The following is a 20153-nucleotide window of genomic DNA, read 5'->3' as shown; positions in this document are numbered from 1 at the left end:
TTACTTGTCTTTGACTGCTCTAAGGAAGGCCATGTACTAACTTGATGTGTCATAATGCACACCATTCTTTGGTACGTTTAGCGATGAAACAAGGGCCGTTATCTGTCTTGATTTCTTGTGGCTTCCCTAATAAGGCAATGATGCCCTCCCAATGAGCAATAATGTGTCTGGCTGTTTGTTTGTGAGCCATCGTGGCTAATATTGTAGAGCTAAAGGTGTCGATAGTTACTATGAGGTATTTATTTGGCTTCAATAGGTCACATTCGGTTATGTCAGTTTGCCATATCTGATTGGAAGAGAGACCCCTTGGATTGACACCTGCTTCCCACAATGGGCCCTCCTGACAGTAGGGACAAAGTGCCATTATGTTTTTTGCTTGTGACAGAGAAATATGAGGTGTTTTCGCTAAGGCTTTCGCTCCAAGGTGTAGAAAGGCATGTAAATGCTTTGTAACATCTAGTGACCATACACCTCGAGCCGCCTGGGCAACGTTATGACTGCCTTCTACAATTGGACCAGGTAGGGATTGGTGACTGTTCACATGTGTAAGAAAGACCTGCCCTATGCGTTGTTGTAGAGCATTATAATGTTGACGCTTCTGTCTGTACAAATCCTACTGTTATCATTTTGTGTACCAGTTTATAAACATATAAAGAGTCTGTAACAATATTAATTGTTACAGGTGTTCCACTTTCTACTCTGTAGGTGCTGCTAATAATGTCATCCATATAGTGTACCACATAATGGTCAATCTTACCTTCTCTCAATGGTGCAATGGCTTTGGCAACATACAGCTGACAAATGACAGGTGAGTTTTACATACCTTTAGGTAGTACAGTCCATTGCCAACGTGAACTGGTTGAGCGAGGTTCACAGAAGGCACAGTAAAGGCAAATCTTTCTTTGTTGGCAGGATGTAAAGGGATGCTGAAAAAACAATCTTTGATATCAATAGTCACAATGGACCAATCTTTTGGTATAGTGGAACCCCAGGGCAGTCCAGGTTGCAGGGCATCCATTGCCTGCATCTGTTGATTTACAGCCCTGAAGTGATGGAGTAAGTGCCACTTCGTCTTATCTTTCTTTTGGATATCGAACACAGGAGCATTCCAAGGGCTTGTAGAGTGTTCCAAATGATCCACCTGTACGTGTCTTTCTACTAATCGTTGAAGTGCACTTAGTTTTACTGAATTAAGTGGCCAGTGGTCAACCCACACGACTGAAGAAGTTAACCATGTAAGTTTTAGGGCTGGTATGTGTTTGGCAGTGGCCTCTAATCTAAATTTGTAATGCCAGTTTTCATTTGTTGCATGCAGTCAAGGCCCAACAAAACTCCCTGGAAATTTGGTAATACTATAGGCTTTAGTATTGCAATCAAGGTCCCTTTCTTCTGGTCTTGGATTTTAAATGTTGTGTTGGTGATTGCTTGGTACACTGGTTTTTCTCCTCCGACACCTGGCACAAATCCCCCAAATGTAGTTTTCCACTGTCCTGGCCACCATTTTTTGCCCACAACTGTTATATCAGCTCCTGAATCAATCATGGCCTGCAGCACTATTTCTTCTGTTCTTCCTGGGCGAGGCTGGCTCATCCAAACGGTGACCATGGCCTTATTGCTACAATCTAAAACGATAGCCACAGTTCCTGGCCCTGAGGCATGTCTTGTGGAAATTTGTGAGCATACTTGACTGTCACTTGGGGAGTATAGTAGAAGTTGTCTCTGATTTTTGGAGGTTACTTGCAGGGCATTGGAGGAGCTTGGCCCCCATTCCTGGCTCCTCCCCTTTCATTTACCTAATGCTTATACCAACAATCTCATGCCCAATGACCTGTTTTGTCGCATACCCATCAAGGTGCAGTTATCAAGGAAAGTGGTTCTTGTCGCTTCATCCAATGAGATCTTTTATCAACACCAGAGAGGGTTGTGGGTTTGTTTGTTTTGATTTTTTTTTAATATGATATAGGTTTTTCTGCAAGATGGATGTCACCTGGGGCATGTGTCATTGCCTCCTTTTGCACCACTTGTCCTAAGAGGGTGCGTATAGGTGTATTCAAAAGAATATCCTTTATAATATCCTTGATCATTAGATTAGATTGATGTTAGATACATTCTATTATTACAGCTTCCTTAGCACCATCAGGTAAGTCTGTTTCTGTGACCGCAGCGTGGAACTTAACACGTTGCTTAATAGAGGTCCATAGGGGTTCTGTGTTTTCTAGCTTAGCTATATCCATGAAAGATTTTTACCAGCTTCAGTAGTGGCAGTAAATTCCCTGGTCTGAGTTGTAATTGAGCAAGGGTTATTCAAAATGCTCCCTGTCCTGTAAGGCGGTCGAAAGCTGTTTTCACGCGAGGGGTGTTGTAGATCTACGATTGTAGAGTGAAGCTTTACTCCTAATATTATACAGTCTTTCGGTATGAGCTGCCAATCAGTAGGGTGTTTTTGTAAACAAGAGGAAGCAGCCCCGCCCAGGATCAGACGTGTCAGTTCCGGTAGCAGTATCGTCATTTCCTCCTTTTTTTTTTTTTTCTCTTTTCCTCCCTTTCTAGCAACTCCCCTGACTTTCCCATGTGATTGGATTTAGGACCGCTGTCGTCTGATTCGTCATCTGACTCCGCCTGAGTTTTCTGATGTCAGCAATGAGCGAACTGACTGCCTGATTGTTTTATATTGCCGGGGTCAGGAGGCTCTGCCACAGTCCAAGGGTTCACTTCCTCCAGAGGAGGGGGTGCACCCGGAAGCCAATCGAGCAGGGGGTCCGGCCGGAGCCGCCCCTTTTTGCTCTCCTGCTGTTTTGAAATGCCTGCATTTCTTGTTTACATTCTTGGATTTGTTTTCTCCACTCCTCATCCTCTAAGTCAGCCAGTTGTATTGCGGCTTTTGCTTTTTGTGATGTTCCCCGAGGGTATTCGGGGGGGGGTGCGGACGAACTGGAAGGGCTAGTGCCACTTCCGCTCCCTTTGTTCTCTTCAGGGGGTTTGCCTTCTATAGGCCACGCCGCCCCTAGCTTCATACCTTCCTCCTTAGAGGAAATATCTGCAAGGTCCTCTGTCTGAGTAATTTTCTCTGAGGAACCTTGCAATGCCCTATGCGCATCCTTAGATGCATGCTCTTCGGCTTGGGTGGCTTTCATCAATGCATTTACTTTATCCCAAGTCATCAAGTGCTGCGGATTTCCCTTTTTTTCCTGCTCTTTTAAATCAGCTTTTATCAGGGGCCACAGCTCAGGCTTCATACAATCCATCGGCTGAGCCAGAATACCGAGCTTTAATAATCTTTGTAGCATCTCTTTTAAAGCACTCGACTTCATAGAAGTCTTATATTATCTGCCCCATATTTTTACCTTTACTGTGGCCTGCATGGCGCACCGTGGAGTCTCCCGTCCTGCGTCGAGCTCCTTTGCCTCCTGCCGTGTACCGCCGACAGCCACCGCCCGTACACCGGGGTCACCACTTGTGGTAAGGCATTAGCTGTCTTTTTCCATCTGCTAAGCCACAGGAATGCGGCGTTCAGATCATAGCTAACCCTTGCAGGAGGTTAACCTCCGCGGGAAAGAAAGCACAAACACCACTATGGTGGATGCTAGCTGTTCGATTTATTAACTGCGCAATTGCTTTATATACCCCTTGCTGTACATCGTGAGATCTTTAGTTCCCTGTACTGTCCGTGCATCACGAGATCTTTTCATGTGCCTCCTGTTTTTCCTGTACATCACGAGATCTTCCGAGCACCTCCCCCTATACATTACTTTGCTCATTGTTTCAGGCATGTGACACCCATCAGGCCTGAAACTATTGAAACATTGGTACTGATTAATATCTGACTAATCTGAACTGCTCTGTTGAAGGAGGAAGTAATATGAGTGAGGCAAAATTAATCCCAGAGTTGGTCTCCATACTAGAGGGTGAATTGACATAATTCGTAGTCAGTTTCTAAATTGGTAAGAGTAACCACGACTAAATATCAATGTAATTTGCTGGGAAAGATAACATGTTGTGTTCATTTTAGACACACAAATGCCGAGTAGGGTCTTTATCCTGTGGGAGAGAGGCAAGTTAACATCAGCCTGTCAGCTCTGCACAGCCCGTGACAAGCAGCAAGGCTTTGATGAGAAACAGGCCTTGGGAGAAAGATAAGAAATACCAACTTGTGCCAAGGTGGCAGGGAAAAACAATGGACAGCTGCAACACTGAGCTGTGAGAAGTTACCTCTGAGTGAACAGCACGTGAACAAGAAGTTGATCGGTCTGCACAGTGTGTGTTCGAGTGGTCTTATGCTGATAGGAGAAAAGATTGATAGCTTTCTAATTGCTTATTTGCTAATTATGAAGAGCTTTAATGAGAGCGTAAGTATGTACTGTTGTAAGAAGAATAAAGAAAAAAGATGGCCCCTGCCCTGCAGAAAGAAAGAACACTCTGATTCGTTATTTGGGCGGCTACATTATCTTTCAAAAAATATTGAAAGTTCACAAACACTGATGTATTGAGAAAAGTCTGATTCAAATAACTGTAATCTAGTGTCAAGGAATTTTATTTTTTTTTAGAATAAAGTCTTGAGATTGATATTGCATCTCTTCAGAAATCCTAGTGTTGTTAATGGGACTGCTCACATTTAGCATGTAAAACCAAAGAGATTCACATTCTGTGTGGTGTAGGGAACACAAAGAAGTCTCAGAAAATAACTGAAGTTTCAGGTAGAATTGTGGTGCATTATGTTTTATCACTACTTAGACTATTTGTGAAATCTCATGCTATTACAGCTAGGCTTAAGATAGGAAATTAATATAATATAAAAGCTTAAAGTTAGACTTACAAAAAAGCCAAATTTTTCTGAGGTTCAAACACAAACTCCCAGAATTTACAAAGCCACATAAAATTTTAATCTATTTAACTTTATGAAGTGGAAAGAAAGAATTGACCACTGTAAAAAGACAGATTTTTCTGTGAATGTATCTTCACAGTTCAGATGATATTTACTAGTTCTAGAATCACGTTTCTTAGAAAATAGATATTCTTTAAATGGCTACCTGTGGGTGCATATGCCGGGTCGTGAACCGTCTGCATCACTGACAGTGTAAAAGTGTCATCAGCATTCAATTTAGAAGACTAAAAATGTCTAAATTAATGATGCACTTGTGTTAGAAGACTAATGGTGTCTAGATTAATGACGACTAAAAGCGAAAGTATTTTTACTCATTAGGAAAGAAACAGATAAGAAAGAAATCTTTAGAATAACAAAGCAGAAATTTATCTACTGGTTGTGCATGCTTAGTAGCGCTTGTTGAAAGTGCTGAGAGGAACGAGTGTTTGAAATGAGCATGTGCCAGAGCAACACGCGGATTTGCTGTCACAAGAATATATAAGGACTTGTTTTTCTAATAAACGTTGGAGCTTGACTGTTAACCATATTGGTGTGTGTCTTGTCTCACAGCCTCGTCCTGCAACTAAGGGGGTTCCTCCTACAACTAGCTCTTGAACAGGGACCTCCTTTTTATTTCTTAAATAGGGAACTCGCTTAAATGTGGAAATCACTTAAATGCGGAAACTCGCTTAAATGTGGAAAATCGCTTAAATGCAGAAGACTCCAAAGCATCACTGAAGGTGAAACCAGGAGCTTGCAGGCAGGGAAGCAGAAGGACACAGGACGAAACACTGGAGAGTGGAGATCCTGCAGGTATGGAAAAAGACACGGCCCTAAAACTGCTGTTAAGTATCCTCTCTATGAGAGGCAAAGAAACATCTCTTAGAAATCTTAAAAAGCTCACTGAGTAAGCGCATGGAGAACTATTTTTGAGATAAGAAAAAGACAAAATAATGAATGCGGCCAGGCTGTTAACACAGAGGGAAAGGCTGCATATTTTGAACCCCGGGAGTAAGATTTATATACTGGGTCTTTTGAATCTGATAATCTTTTAAACCCTGAAGCTGTAAATCTTGAAAAATAAACTGGCCTGTGTCTTCCCTTAGCTGGGGATGATCCATGGGTAAAAGTGAGGTGAGAAACCTTGGCACAAGGGGATATGGACATGGCGAGAAAGATTGTTGCTCCTGCAAGCTATGAGCCAGGACATCAACCACGTTGGGAAGGACTGCATTTTTCTATTACTAAAGGTCTACAGAAAAGTATTAATGAGGATAGGCTGCAAAACTCATTTACAACAGCTGTACTGAAGGCAATCGCTCAGGGATATCAATTATCCCATAAAATTAGCTAGAACTTTTAAGAAAAACGGCATTCACTCCGGCACAGTACTCTTATCTGGAAAACCGAGTGTGTGGATCTCTGTGCTCAGCATTTGCTTCCCCCCACCTGCAGGTGGAGAGTTGGCGGCGGCGGCGGCCCGGGGCCTCCCTGAGCCCCCCAGCCGCGGAGCGGCTGCCTGTGGCTGAGCCCGGCACTGCGCTCTCGGCCAGCACTTACCCCCACACCTCCCCCGCCAAAAGCGGCAGGTTTTTCAGAAAAGGTGCTGACGCTGTCATGCAGCAATGGCTTTATATGTTCTTAATGGTGTTTTCGTATTTGTAATATTTGTCATTTTATGTTGTGTCAATAATAAGTGTAAGGGGCTCCTTTGTGTGGTTGTGTGATAGTTTTGTGTGTGTGAGACGCAGCCCAGCTGCAGCCAGGGAAGAGGCCAGGAAGGAACAACAGGGTCTTAGTGCCCGCCCGCTCAGTCATCAGTGCTGCTGTTTGGGCTCAGTGTTTTAAGTGTCAGAGGTGAAATATCTCCTCTAGCAGGAGGCAGTAATTCTGTGTTCATTGTTGTCCTAAATTTCGGTGCATACTCTGCCGGAAGAGTGCACGTCTGTACCATCTGCCTAATGAAAATATTGTCAAAAAATCATCTACAACCTTACATGGGTTGTTTGTTTTACCAGGGGTCATAGATACTGGTTATGAAGAGGAAAATAAAAATTATGCTCTGTACCTCAGTATTCAGTGACAAAAGGGTCAAAAATTTTCAGCTTGTTAATTTTACTATGGCTCCCACTGATGGTATGTCGAAAAGCAGAGATGACTCAGGATTTAGATCAGCAGGTACCCCTTAAATATTTTTAGATTCAGATAGTGACACAAGGTTGACTTCTGGTACAATGTGTTCTCACTAAAGATAAAAAAATGTGTTGAGCTGACAGATTTTAGATACTGGTGCAGATGTGACTGTAATATCTGTGAGCAGATTGGCTGATAGCTCGGAGAACTCAAATGCATTTCAGGGTTGGTGGTCAGGCTGTAGCAATTTAAAGCCAGGATCTCATTCATGTAAGGGGCCCAGAAAACTGGGTAGAAAATATCCATTTATATTGGAAACCCCTATTACATTTTGTGGTCATGACTATATGGCTCAATGGGGAACTGAGATTGGATCAAATTTGTCTTAATCACCACTGCAGCACAACCCACCCTGAAACTCACCCTGACACTAACCTAGTAAACCAAATCACCTGTGTGACTCAGTCAGTGGCCCTTGCCAAGGAAAAAGTTGTGCCACCTTAATGATTTAATTCAAGGACAATTAAGTTTCTTATTTTAAAGAAAATTAGTAAATAGTGACTTTTACATGAACTCCGACACATTAATAATACTATGGAGGATAAAAATACTTTACAACCATGAATGCCCTCCCCAACAATGATTACCCAAAACTGGCATTTTGTAGTAATTGATCTGAAGGATTGATTTCTTTTATCATTCTCTTGCATTGAAATGATGCACCTAAAATTACTTTTTCTATTCCCACTATTAATTATTAATTATCCCACTATTAATATCAGAGAACCTGCAAAACTATACCACTGTATTATTCTACCATAAGACATAAAAATCCCACCAGGTCCCCCAAGATGTTATATATCATTATATGGATGACATCCTTATTGCAGCAAAAACACAGGAGATCATGGAAAAGGCTCTTGCTTTAACCAAATACTCACTATCTCAAATGGTGTTGCAAATATCACTTGAAAAGTTACATATATCATCACCAGGAAGTACCTGGGCTGAAAAATTTCTAGACAGACTATTGTCCTGCAACAGGTTAAACGTAAAACTGATATTAAGACTTCAAAAGATTACAGAAACTCTTAGGAACCATGAATTGGATACAGCTGTCGTGGGCCTAACTGATGATGATCTGCATAGCTTGTTTGATATTTTATTAAAAGATCCTTCACTGACATCACCCAGAGTACTTACAGAGAAAGCAAAACTCCACTGTACAGCTAACACCATCTCAAACAGACAAGCATCACAGGTACACTGCATTCCCCCATGGAACAAGCTATTGTAGAAAGAGCACACCAAACCTCGAAAGCGCTTTTGCAAAAAGAAAAAGGGGGAGGGGTCTTGGCTCCAGGTAAGCCATATGCTCTGCATTTTTTCCACCAGAATGCCAGGGCAATACAAAAACAATTTTCTTTATCAACTTGCCCTGAATACCAGAAAGACTCCATCTCTTCATCAGGGAAGTGGTGTCGACCCTTGGAGACTCAACTCCTCAGAATTATAGCAATCTGTTGTCACTCACTTAGCTGCATTTCAAATGTTAAAATATGTACATGTGTCTGTTAATACCTTTTCTGGAGCACTGTTTGCATCCTGTCATACAGAGGTGAGTCAAGCATCTGACCTGCATTCCTCACTCACCGGCTGGTCAGGCCATTGTGGAGCATATATCTAGCAAGCTAAAGCGGCTATTACAACAACAACAACAAAGGGGCAAGATGCAAGACATCAGTCTACACCTCACAAAAGGCTAAATAAGGCATTATATGTCATGAACCTTTTAAACATTTCCTCTCTCACAGGTGCCACCAATATCATGTCATTTCTCATCACAGATACCAGATCAACAAGAAGTCCAGAGCACGGCTCAAGTGTTAAAAAAAAAAACTTAGAAAGTAGTAACTGAGAAGGACCATATCTTTTAATAACCTGGGAAAAGGTTATGCTTGTGTCTCCACAGGTCTCAGTCTCCAGTGGTCACCGGCAAGGTGCGTGCAAACATACCTGAGGTGTGAGAGGCAACCAGCACTCAGGATCCAGCTGTGAGTGCCCCTGTGCGGACAGTTTGCAATCTCTTCGACTGATCATTTAAGCAGAATGTCTGGGTAATGTTTGCTACTGCAACAGAACAAAGTACATTACAGTTGCCAATTCTTTTAAGAGAAAATGCTAACAGTAATTGCAACTCCTTAATGAAATATATAGGCTTACTAGTCACTAGTCAAAGATGTAGTTTAGATGAAAGGTAGTTATAAATAAGGATGAAATGCTGTAAGAATGTGTGTATTCAGGTTTCTTTGTTTAGCAATATTAAGAATTAAAAGTTCAAGTGGTTAACCTTATTAAAAACTCCCTTGGTTTTCCCCCTGGAGTGCTGGCCAGGCTCTGGGTGGAACCCAACAGGAGGATGGAATCAGATTTTCCCGCTCAAAGAAAATTGCCAGTTATTTTGGCCTGTTGATCTAGAGACTGGACCTGCTTACAGCGATGTTGGATGCCTCGCCTACGGAAGGAAGCATTGCGTAGGATTTCCAGTTTGTGAGGAAGGGCACTCTGAATTCTCACTGCATCCAGGGTTCCCTAGCAACTGTGGATCTGAATGTTAGTATCCCAGTAGGTAAGTGTGCTACTCCGTATTTTCCTTACTGTTTATCTTGTAGTATTTAGTCATATCCCTTAATTATGATTAGTGAAATTAGCCTACAATTTTAACTAGCAATTATAACTGCTGCATTGTTTCAGCCTTCTGTGGAACTATTCCAAGTATGATATTTTTTTTAAGTTTGTCTAACCCTTAATTGATACAGCTCTCAAACAAGTCTTGCAGGTGCCGTTGCAAAACCAAGAAAGGGGAGATCTGGTAGGCATTGGCCTTATACAACCTCTGACAAACATTTAAGCTTTGATGAAGAACAGGCCTTGTAAGATAGATAAGAAACTGCTGAGTTGTGCCAAGGTGGCAGGGAAAAATCAATCAGGACAGCAGGCATTTTGCCTGGGCTTAGCAACTGCTGCCGATCCATCTCAGACCTGTTTGATTGGAGTTAGAGCTGAGAGGCTCTCTTCCCCCAGTAGCTGGGAATAGCATGCAAGATCAGGCCTGGGGATGTATACAGTTTGGTGGACAAAAAGCCCATCTGACACATGGTTGGTATAATCAGACAGTCTAGATAGGATGGCAAAACGTGACTCCTTCAGCAGTACAGATAAATGACATTTGGATTTGTAGTGATACTTACACGATGGGTTTCCATCTTGAAGAGGGAAGAATATTTAATAATGATTCAGCTAAAAGGTTACAAATTACTGGATGGTTAAAAGATTTGGTTTAACATGGACTAACAGTTTAAATTGTCATTATAATCCTTTTAGTGACATTAAACTGTGTGTGGAAGTGTTTTGAGTATGATGGAGTGAGCAGAAAAGGTGTCTGGGTTGCTCAAAACTAAAAAGAAGTATTTGTGGAATGGCTGGAAAACAGTGGGCACGTTATGAGCGATCCAAACCGAGTGGCCTCACTGTAACAACAGGCTGTAGTTGTTGTGAAGAACACCTGCAAGGCTAAGGGGCTGAGAAACTGCGTATGTAGCAAAAAGATAAGGAAGCTGGACTGTGGAAAACAAGATGTTTGCCTGGCAGGAGAACAGCTCGTGGACACCACACTGGGACCAGTCATAGAGGGTAAAAACGTTGCATGGACAAGTAGCTTTAGCCTATGAGCAATCAAGTAGCTGCACATGTACTTTATGGTAGTCTATAAATTGCTGTGTATCCTTTATTAAAATGGAATTGTGGAGGCCTGGAGAGATTGTCACTACATCTCTCTTAGCTCCTAGGGGTTTTAAAAGTTCTATTCACCTTAAACAAAACAGCCTGTTGGAGTGAAAAACAATTTAACTTAACATCTAATTTAGTAAGTAATTTGTTGACAGATTAAGGTAGTATAAGCAGGCTGTTTTGCAAAATAAAGCGACTGTAAATTTTTGTTACTGGCACCAGAACATGGATGGGAAGAATTTGAGGGTATGTGCTGTGTGAATCTTTCTGATCCCTCTCAGTTTATATCTAGGCATTGTTACTAACTGCAAGACAATGTGCATAGTGGGATTATTGCTGTCTTGTGTGGTAAATAGGATAGAGGCCTTAATAAAAAGAAAAGGGGGAATTGTGGGTGTGTATGCCAGGTCACAAACCATCTGCGTCACTGACAGTGTAAAAGTGTCATCAGCATTCAGATTAACGATGTCTAAATTAATGACGCAGTTGTGTTTGAAGATTAACAGTGTCTAGATTAACGACGGCTAAAAGCAAAAGTATTTTTGCTCATTAGGGAAGAAACAGATAAGAAAGGAATCTTTAGAATAACAAAGCAGAAATTTATCTACCAGTTGTGCAAGCTTAGTAGCGCTTGTTGAAAGTGCTGAGAAGAATAAGTTTTTGAAATGAGCATGCGCCAGATTAACACACGTATTTGCTGTCACAAGAATATATAAGGACTTGTTTTTCTAATAAACATTGGAGCTTGACTGTTAACCATATTGGTGTGTGTCTTGTCTCACAGCCTCATCCTGAAACTAAGCGAGTTCCTGCTACAATTCTCAACACACAAGTATATCTCAAGTTAAATATTCACTATCAGTGTTGCAAAGCCAAAAAATATGCTCCCAAATGAATATTTCTGCCTTTTACTTGCCAGAATCGCAAGTCCTATCTACCCTTTCCTTTTAGATCACCATCATAAAGCATTTTTTCTTGTCCCCAGCCAACCGACTACTGGACCAGCTTCTTCTCCTGTTTGGTTTCTTGACCTAATCTCATCTTTCCATTTCTGCATTTTCTTTTGCCTGTCTTTCTTCCTCCTTCCCTAGTTATTGTTACTTTTCATTCACATTAGGCAACTTCTTTAATCCTAATGTTTATGTTAAAAACGAAGTAAGGAACATTGCAAAGGAGGCAATCTTTCTGTTTTTATCTATAGCATCTGACCTGCCGTTGACGAGTACAGCCTGTTCAGTCTTTGACTGAAATGTACGTGTATGGATGGGGTGTGTAATGACTACCTATTTCTTAATCTCTCTTTTTTTTTCCCAATGACATGCAAATAATAGTATTTTTTAAGGATTAAACCATGTGAAATTTGGTCAGGGCTTATACAGATGTTAAGAAGCACAGAAGCACTGCAAGTGCTACTCTACTGCAAAGTTTTAACCATGTGCTTTGAAGTATGGTGAAGTTAAAGTTTTTCAAATGAGATCAACAGAATTTTAAATAAGAACAGTTTATTTTTCAGTAGGCTTGGTTTCGGTAATATTGGGAAATGAAAGTGTGTGTGTGTGTGTACTCATGAAAAGATCACCCTGAGACAGCTTCAGTCTAAAATATTAAAATATGATCAGTCACAAGCAATAGAAAAAAGGTGAGAAGAAATTATTTAAACCCATGAAAAGAAGTCTGCTCCACTACTGCCAGTGCAAGGTCCTCATCAGTAATCTTCTTTTCCAGTTCTTGAAATATTGTTAGAAACCAAATAAGAAGAAATTACCTCTTTTCTATTTCTGGGTGGAAATTCATGGAGCCGAGCAAGGCTTGCTTATTCAGGTATGAAATATATCTTGGTTAGAGATCTGTATGTACTGACCTGGCCATTTATTTTCTGATAGTCAGGAAGTAGAAATCCTGTAATTCAGTGAATATAGGGTCTTTTTGTTTTACATTTATTTAAAAGGATGTATGAAATTATGAGGCCAAATCAAGGAGATAATCTGTTTCCTCTTCATTTAGGGAAACTGGATATTTCTTAAATTTAGGCACATAGTAGCTTGCTCATGTTGATAGAACTGACTTGTTGGACACCTGCTGCTGACTTTCTGTGAGAAGCCAGGCAGATGGCAAAATGATCTATTAAAGAGGGACGCACTGACTTAATTTTGCTGGAATAAGAGTAAGACTTTGGCAAACTTCTGTAGTCAAACTTGTAATTGTGTTTCCACAAAAGTTAAATTTATTGCATTTTGAGCTAGTAAGGGATTAAAAAATTTGATATACAATTCTTGTGCTCTGACATTGTACACTACAGCAGAATATTGTTTAAAAAATACCCTGAACAACTTGACACTGGGTGTGTTACCTCAGTGCTACATATTGATTGAACACGGTCTCATTAACTGGAACCTGAAGTGCTTCATCAGAGAAAGACAGTATCAACAAGTGAACTCAGTAGTCCCATCTGTGCACTAATGATAATAAAATAGAATTACACATAGCCATTGTGATTAGGTGCTAATCTATCCCCTAAAATCTCACTCATTTACAAGAATCAGACTTTCATTACAGCAAATAAAGCTTTTCTAGACATATTATACCTTAAACTACACAGGAAGTAGTCACACAGCAGCCCTGCCAACAACTGCATAACTCTAAAATGAAGATGATGCAATGGACTTTTATGAGGTGTGGAGAACAATCACACATGATGTTACTAAAATAAGACCTAAAATGTAGCCTGTTACTCAGCACTCACACTTTAATTTCTTTGTTCATCTGAATATGTATCGCTTGGAGACAAAATACCATCATCATATAGGAATAATTGCAAAATAGATTGGAAAGATAGAACAGTCCAAGAACATGAAGGAAGACTGCTGGGTGTAAAGAGATTAACAATTTCAGCCTCCAGGCTACAGGGTTGTATGCAACTAAACAATAAAATGAAGGTTTGGGTCCTAATACACTTGCTACTATCATTCCCTTCTTAACCTGAATCCTTGCAGTCAACTCATGCTACTGAAGTCAGCTGCACCAGTCCTGTATCCTGACAGCAGTCATCCCAGCTGCATCAACTGACCCATATAGTCACCTCTCTCTTCTTCCTCAGCAGAAAGTAAAACTTTCCTTTCATCAAACTCATCTGCACAGGATCAGGTTGATCGTAGTCCCACCTTCAAACCCCACCACACACTTTCCAAAAACTGCTACTGAACTCATTCTCTCAAGCTCACCAGACTACTGCTAAAACAATGAATCCTATTAACTGAGTGATATTAATTCAATATTATGTTATTGTACATCAGTGTGAATGGAACATTTACAAAGAGACCAAGATGATTGCATTGAATTGTGTACCCTATGTTTACAACAAACATCAATTCTTTATGACTCTACAGAACACAACTCTCGAAGCCAACTGTACAAGTCCTGCTTTCTATAAATAGCATGTAATAGTCTCTTCTTTCATTATGAATGAAGAGAAAGATGTGCAGCACCCTGCTGAATTATTCAGCATACTATCTCTAAATTTCACCTTCTGTACAAATTGTGAAATGTATCTGACTTTTTGTTGTTGGAAATGCAACCAGGTATACATCTATTTTAAAGAACTACACTGCTTTAGGTATACATTTTATATTGTTCAACTTTGCTGTCAACTGACTCCAGGACTATAGACATTTTAACAGTTACTGCATCTGATAGCATGACAGAAGTAAGGCTGCCACAACCCATTGTCCCTAAGGTGAAACCAGTAGCAAGGCTGAGCATGGATTCTGAATAGGCACACACACACAAACACAATTATATAATTGATGTCAGCAGCCAGAAAGGTGACTTGGTTAGAAGAGGGAAATTACTGACCAGAAGAAAATTCCTGTCAGCCTGGGAACTGGTCTTGGGAACCAGAAACACCCTTGAAAATCACAGCTGGCCTTTTTGAAGTACAACTGGGCCACCTGGAAACCAGAGACAACCTGAGATACCATTGACAAGTGCAAACCCAAGAAAATGTAATATCAAATTATCATCTGAAAGAGTGCAAACAGTCTGGGAAAATAAAATTGCTCTGAAAGAACAGAAAATATCATCTTCTATTGGCTGTTAAAGGTGAAAATAGAAATTAACATATCTACTGGCTGCTTGAAGTGGTGGTGTCCTACACCCCCTTGTGTCTCTATGATTAAAAAAAAAAAAAAAAAAAAAAAATCCAAAAATATCTCTCTGAGAAACTCTTTAGGTTGTGAAAACAATACATTTGCACACACAGCCACACAGACCAACATAAATAGAAACACTAAACAGTCACACAAATACAGGCAACTCTAATGACCTCATCCTGTTCTCTCTAGCAGATCAGGATAGAGGTCTATCAGTGGGAAACGTATACAGATGTGCAATTCACATCCCTCCAGTAACTGGGCTTAGACACAGTCCATCCTGTAATGGGCCCTGGATGCTCAGTTTCTCCAGCTTCTGGCACCTGGGCACACAAGATGTGGAGACCCACAGAACCACTCCACCTGCTGATACAGACTCCTTTACTCATGGACACACACACCAACCTCCTCTAGAGACACACATGCAAGAGGGCCTCTTATTTGATCCTCTCACCTCACAGACTCTCTAACAGTTGACCTAGACTTACCAATTCCTTTGGTAACCAACTCCTTCAGTTGTATGTCCTCCCAAACCACCTACTCTGCTCATCAGCAAGTCTGACCATAATTACCCATTGACATACATTCCCACAGTCACTACATTGCTGGAACCACAGGCAGGTAGGTTGTATGACATACAGTCCCCACTTCAGCTGCTGACACAAAAATCTAAACTTCATCTGGTGTCTCTAGGTGGTGGCATCACAGACATGTGGGCTCCTATGACCCTTGGTTCCTCCCCTAGTTGCTGCCACTGTGCTCTCCATACACGGGAAAATAGTTAGAAATGGGGTTTAATGACAAGACAGGACAGTCTGCAATGAATAGGCACAGGGTGTGGCCAGGCAAGCCTACTGAACAGCAAATTTTTTAAATGAGACCAGATGTTTTTATCCTCATTTTCCTTCTCAGACCATTTGATATGATTCCTCCCTTTCCCCACCTTGAGTTCCTCCTCTAAACATGCTATAGGAAGTCTTCCCAAACACTCTTTACCTGCATTCCTTAGTGTGTGGCATACCCCTATGCAGTACCCCATCACTTTTCAAGTGGCCTGGAAAGCCTTTTCCATTGGCTCATTCGGATGGGTTTCCCACACAAAGAGATGGAATTCAGTTGTTAGAGGTGGACACTGTCTGCTTCTCTATTGCAGATGAGGTTCAGGGATCTTCGAGCTACTGAGTCTCAGAGAAGATCCTGTCTGTCTCCCTTTCACCTTCTCTGATGCTGTGCAGCCTGCTTGCAGCTCCTGTGACTTCTCCACTTGGTGGCACAGCTTCTCCAAGACAGAAGACCTCCTGCAGCACAGGGGGACATATCTCCTGGTGTCAGAGGCCTCAGGCACTCCTTGAAGCTGGGGCTTGGGAGAGCTGCGTCCATGTGATGCTTAGTCCGTGTCAGCCTCTACCCCGTCAAGGAGAGCTTCTGCAAAACCAGCTGGGGAAACTGCTCTGTAATATGTTACCACTGTGTCTGAGACTGTTAACTGTGCTACAAATTTTTCAGTCTAAAGTAATCTGTATTAATAGATCTTAAAAAGCCACTTATATTGCCAAAGAATATTCTAGCCATTAAGGAATACATGTATCACTGAGTAAAGGAGATGGAGTAACTTGCATGCCCATATGCAGGTACTCCATCAAAAGTTCCAGGTAAGAATTTAGCTGTTGAAAGGCAAACACAAGTTCTGTTACCAAGAACAAAAAACATGCATGATGTTTTGTACCAGTCCGTCTGACAGAGATTATTATGTTTTCAGCCTCTACTTACATCTGAAACTAGCAGGTATTTTCAGGAGCCATATTTCTTTAAGCAGACATTTGAATATATAAAATTCCTTGTTTTCATTTGCTGTTACAAATCCATTTGCTGTTACAAAACCTCAACTGTAAGAATTTTTGGGACAGTCATTACACATGGGAGGTAAATGTGCTTTAAGGCACATTTCTTAAAAATAAACTGTTATTAAGATAGGCTATTCTGCAAAAATTACTTCGATACACAAAATATTTGTATTTCAAACAGAATGCACACATAATCTCAAAAATGTTAAACAATATTTTGAAATTATATTTGTTAAGCCCAGGTATGAACTTCCACAGTGCACATACTATGATTCCGTGCTTTTGTCAGAAACAAGGACCTTTTTCTATGTATTTTATTTTCATTTTTCAAAGAACTCTATAAGAAGAAAATAAATAAAATAAATGTTTGGGGTTTTTTTGTTTTTGTTTTTTGTTGTTTTGGTTTTTTTTTCAAAAATGAAGCAGTGTTTTAGGGCTTTTTTTTTTTTGCTTTTTTTTTAAATAATTTTTAGTCTTGAAAGCAAATTAGCTTACTCTTCTGTTCCATATTTTTTCATTTTCAGATGTTTCTGCATTTCTGAATGCTGGCAACAGCATCTAAGCGTTGAATAATAATTCTTTTTTTTTTTTTCTTTTTTTTTTTTTTTTTTTACCTAAAAAATAATACTTGCATTCACTTATGTAGAGCCAGCATCTTACAGGTATGATTCTGCCTCCCATTATGTGAAGTAAATGGGAAGCAGCTCTGTTAGCTTGATAGATGCAGCAAGTGGATTTAAGAAGACACCCACATGACTTACATAGTTTCAGTAATCACAGAGAAGCAAATCAAAATTAAATTATAATCATTTATGGGTTATCTTTCAGGAAAAAAAAAAAAAAAAGCAAACTGGAGACAGGACTGCTTTAGTTGCCACTTTATTTCTAATGGCAATTCAAAGAATTTACAGGTTGTGGATAATGACAATGAATTTGATAATGCAGCAGTCAATTCAAAAAGAGTTTTAAAATATCCTCTTCAATTATTACATGACGAGGGAATAAGGTATTTTTTTCCAAATCTGTGTTAAAGTGGCTTTAGAATCATAACAATATTAAATGAAAGAACAATATAAAAGACTACTTCTAGTGTTTTTTGAACCTTACACCCTGTGAAACCATAAAATTCTCTCAGCTATATACAGGTTTTACCTACAGAGGTGGTGGAACATATCTATATTGTATCTGAGAATGGCAACTACAGACGTTTCTAAGGTCTTATTAAAAGTCTCTTTATTTATTTGGATTGTGGTGTAAAAGAAATTTAAAACTGTACTAGTTTAGCACCTACTTTGGAATTATTTCCTGTAAATAGAGAGAGAAATACCATACGAACATATGTAAACAATACTGCAGAAGACTCACAATGTTAATAAAAATAATTTTACTAAGAGAAAACTAAATTTCTCGTAATTTTGTGGCAATAGTCTCTGCTGGGCAGTTTGTCAAATGAGAATTGGCAGGACTGAGTTTGAAATGTTGAGCCCCCTTGTGGAAGACTTGCCTCAATATCAGCTGTTTCTGAAACATTCCACAAGGATAGAAATCTCTCTGCAGTATAAGTGAAATATTATAAAACCATTTAGGTCACATTATTATTCATAACGGACTGTAAATAACTTGCTTTTATTTAAAGAACTATATAGGTAACATTTGGAAAAAATATTGCCAAATTTTTAATCACTTATCTGTATCCTGGTAATTAGACTGTTTGTAAGTATTAGCAGTGTTATCTCATCAAACAGAGTGATATAGAATCAAGATGAAAACAAAATAAGCATTTTCATTACCTAAATTACTCTTCCTTATTTTCTCTGAAATAAAAACTAGATGGCATTTACTTGTTTCTATGAGGCATTATACTTTATAATTCTGAAAAAAAAAAAGAGTTTAATTACTAAGCCAAACAATAACAAAAAAGAAGAACCAGTATTTCTAGCACATTCACGTTCTTATTAAATCGGATGAGGAGTGAAATTTATATCAAGATTGTGTTTGCATTTTACAGACCAGTAATGTTGTATATGGCTTTCAAAACAAAATCAGGTATAGTGAAGGTATGAGTACAAACTAACATAAGAAACTTGCAAGTGATATGTTTTTATAAAGTACAGGATACTACTTAAAATATATTTTGATAGCCTTATCTTCACTGCACTCGGTAATACATCTTCAGCCTTGTATGGAGTACAAAATACTTCACAAGCATAAAGAAACTGCCATAGAAAAAAATTAAACTTTTGATAACACTAAACTGGGAGTGGCGTCCAATATGCCAGAGGATCATGCTGACATCCAGAGGGATCTCAACAGGCTGGAGAAATATGCTGACAGGAACCTCATGAAGTTCAACAAGGGGAAATCCAAAGCCCTGCACCTGGGGAGGAACAATCCCAGGCACCAGAACATGCTGTAGGTCACTGCCAGCTGGAAAGCAGTTTGGCAGAAAAGGACCTGGAGGTCCTGCTGGACACCAGCTTGACCATGAGCCAGCAATGTGTCCTTGCAGCAAAGGCAGCTGATGGTATCCTGGGCTGCATTAGGAGGACTGTTGCCAGCAGGTTGAGGGAGGGGATGCTCCTGCTCTACTCAGCACTGGTGAGGCCACAGCTGGAGTCCTAGCTCCAGTTTGGGGTACAAGAGAGACATGGGCATTCAAGAGAGAGTTCACTGAAGGACCACCAAGATGACAAAGGGGCTGGGGCATGTCTTCTATGAGGAAAGGCTGAGAGAGCTGGGACTGCTCAGTCTAGAGAAGTCTTGGGGAGAGGTATATTATTATTATGTATAAATTCCTGCAGGGATGGTGCAAAGAGGATGGAGCCAGGCTCTTTTCAGCAGTGCTCAGGGACAGAACAAAGGACAATAGACACAAACTGAAACACAGGAGGCTCTATCTGAACATCACAGCATACTTTTATACTATGAGGGTGACCGAGCACTGGCACGGGTTTCCCAATAAGGCTGTGGAGTCTGCATCCTTGGAGATATTCAAAAGCCATCTGGATATAGTCCTAGTCAACTGGGCCTAAGGGGCTCTGCTTGAGCAGGGGAATTGGCCCAAATGATATCTTAAATTCCCTTCCGACCTCAGCCATTCTGGGAGTTTGTGATTGGATTTACTTGGACTTTAGTAAAGTTTGAGAATACTGGCAGGGTTGCTCTTCTAATCATCTGTTTAATTGAAACCATTCCTTCATGTGTAAAAAGAAAACATTTATAATACAGAAGATTTTTACAATACATTTTTTGAGTCATTAGTTCTGTCACACTAATTTATACATCATGAGTGAAAGAGTGAATAAGCACTACAGACAAAAAAACATTCACAACAGAATTTTGTTGATTACAATGTAATGCCATCATACAGGTAGACAA

At 40.2% G+C, this 20153-nt stretch overlaps 1 long non-coding RNA gene across 1 annotated transcript; it reads left to right on the top strand.

Annotated features, from left to right (window-relative positions):
* Nucleotides 1–62: 62 nt before the first annotated feature.
* LOC113483181 lies at nucleotides 63–19047 on the top strand. Its single transcript, XR_003398972.1, has 3 exons — nucleotides 63–449; nucleotides 3887–3889; nucleotides 19037–19047. It is a non-coding gene; the product is annotated as an uncharacterized LOC113483181 (long non-coding RNA).
* Nucleotides 19048–20153: the final 1106 nt, after the last annotated feature.

The sequence above is a fragment of the Athene cunicularia genome (genome assembly GCF_003259725.1).
Source record: "Athene cunicularia isolate RWA chromosome 8 unlocalized genomic scaffold, athCun1 chr8_part1, whole genome shotgun sequence".
Classification (NCBI taxonomy): Eukaryota; Metazoa; Chordata; class Aves; order Strigiformes; family Strigidae; genus Athene; species Athene cunicularia.
Note: the sequence above shows the minus strand (reverse complement) of the source record. Positions and strands in the feature narration are given on the sequence as shown.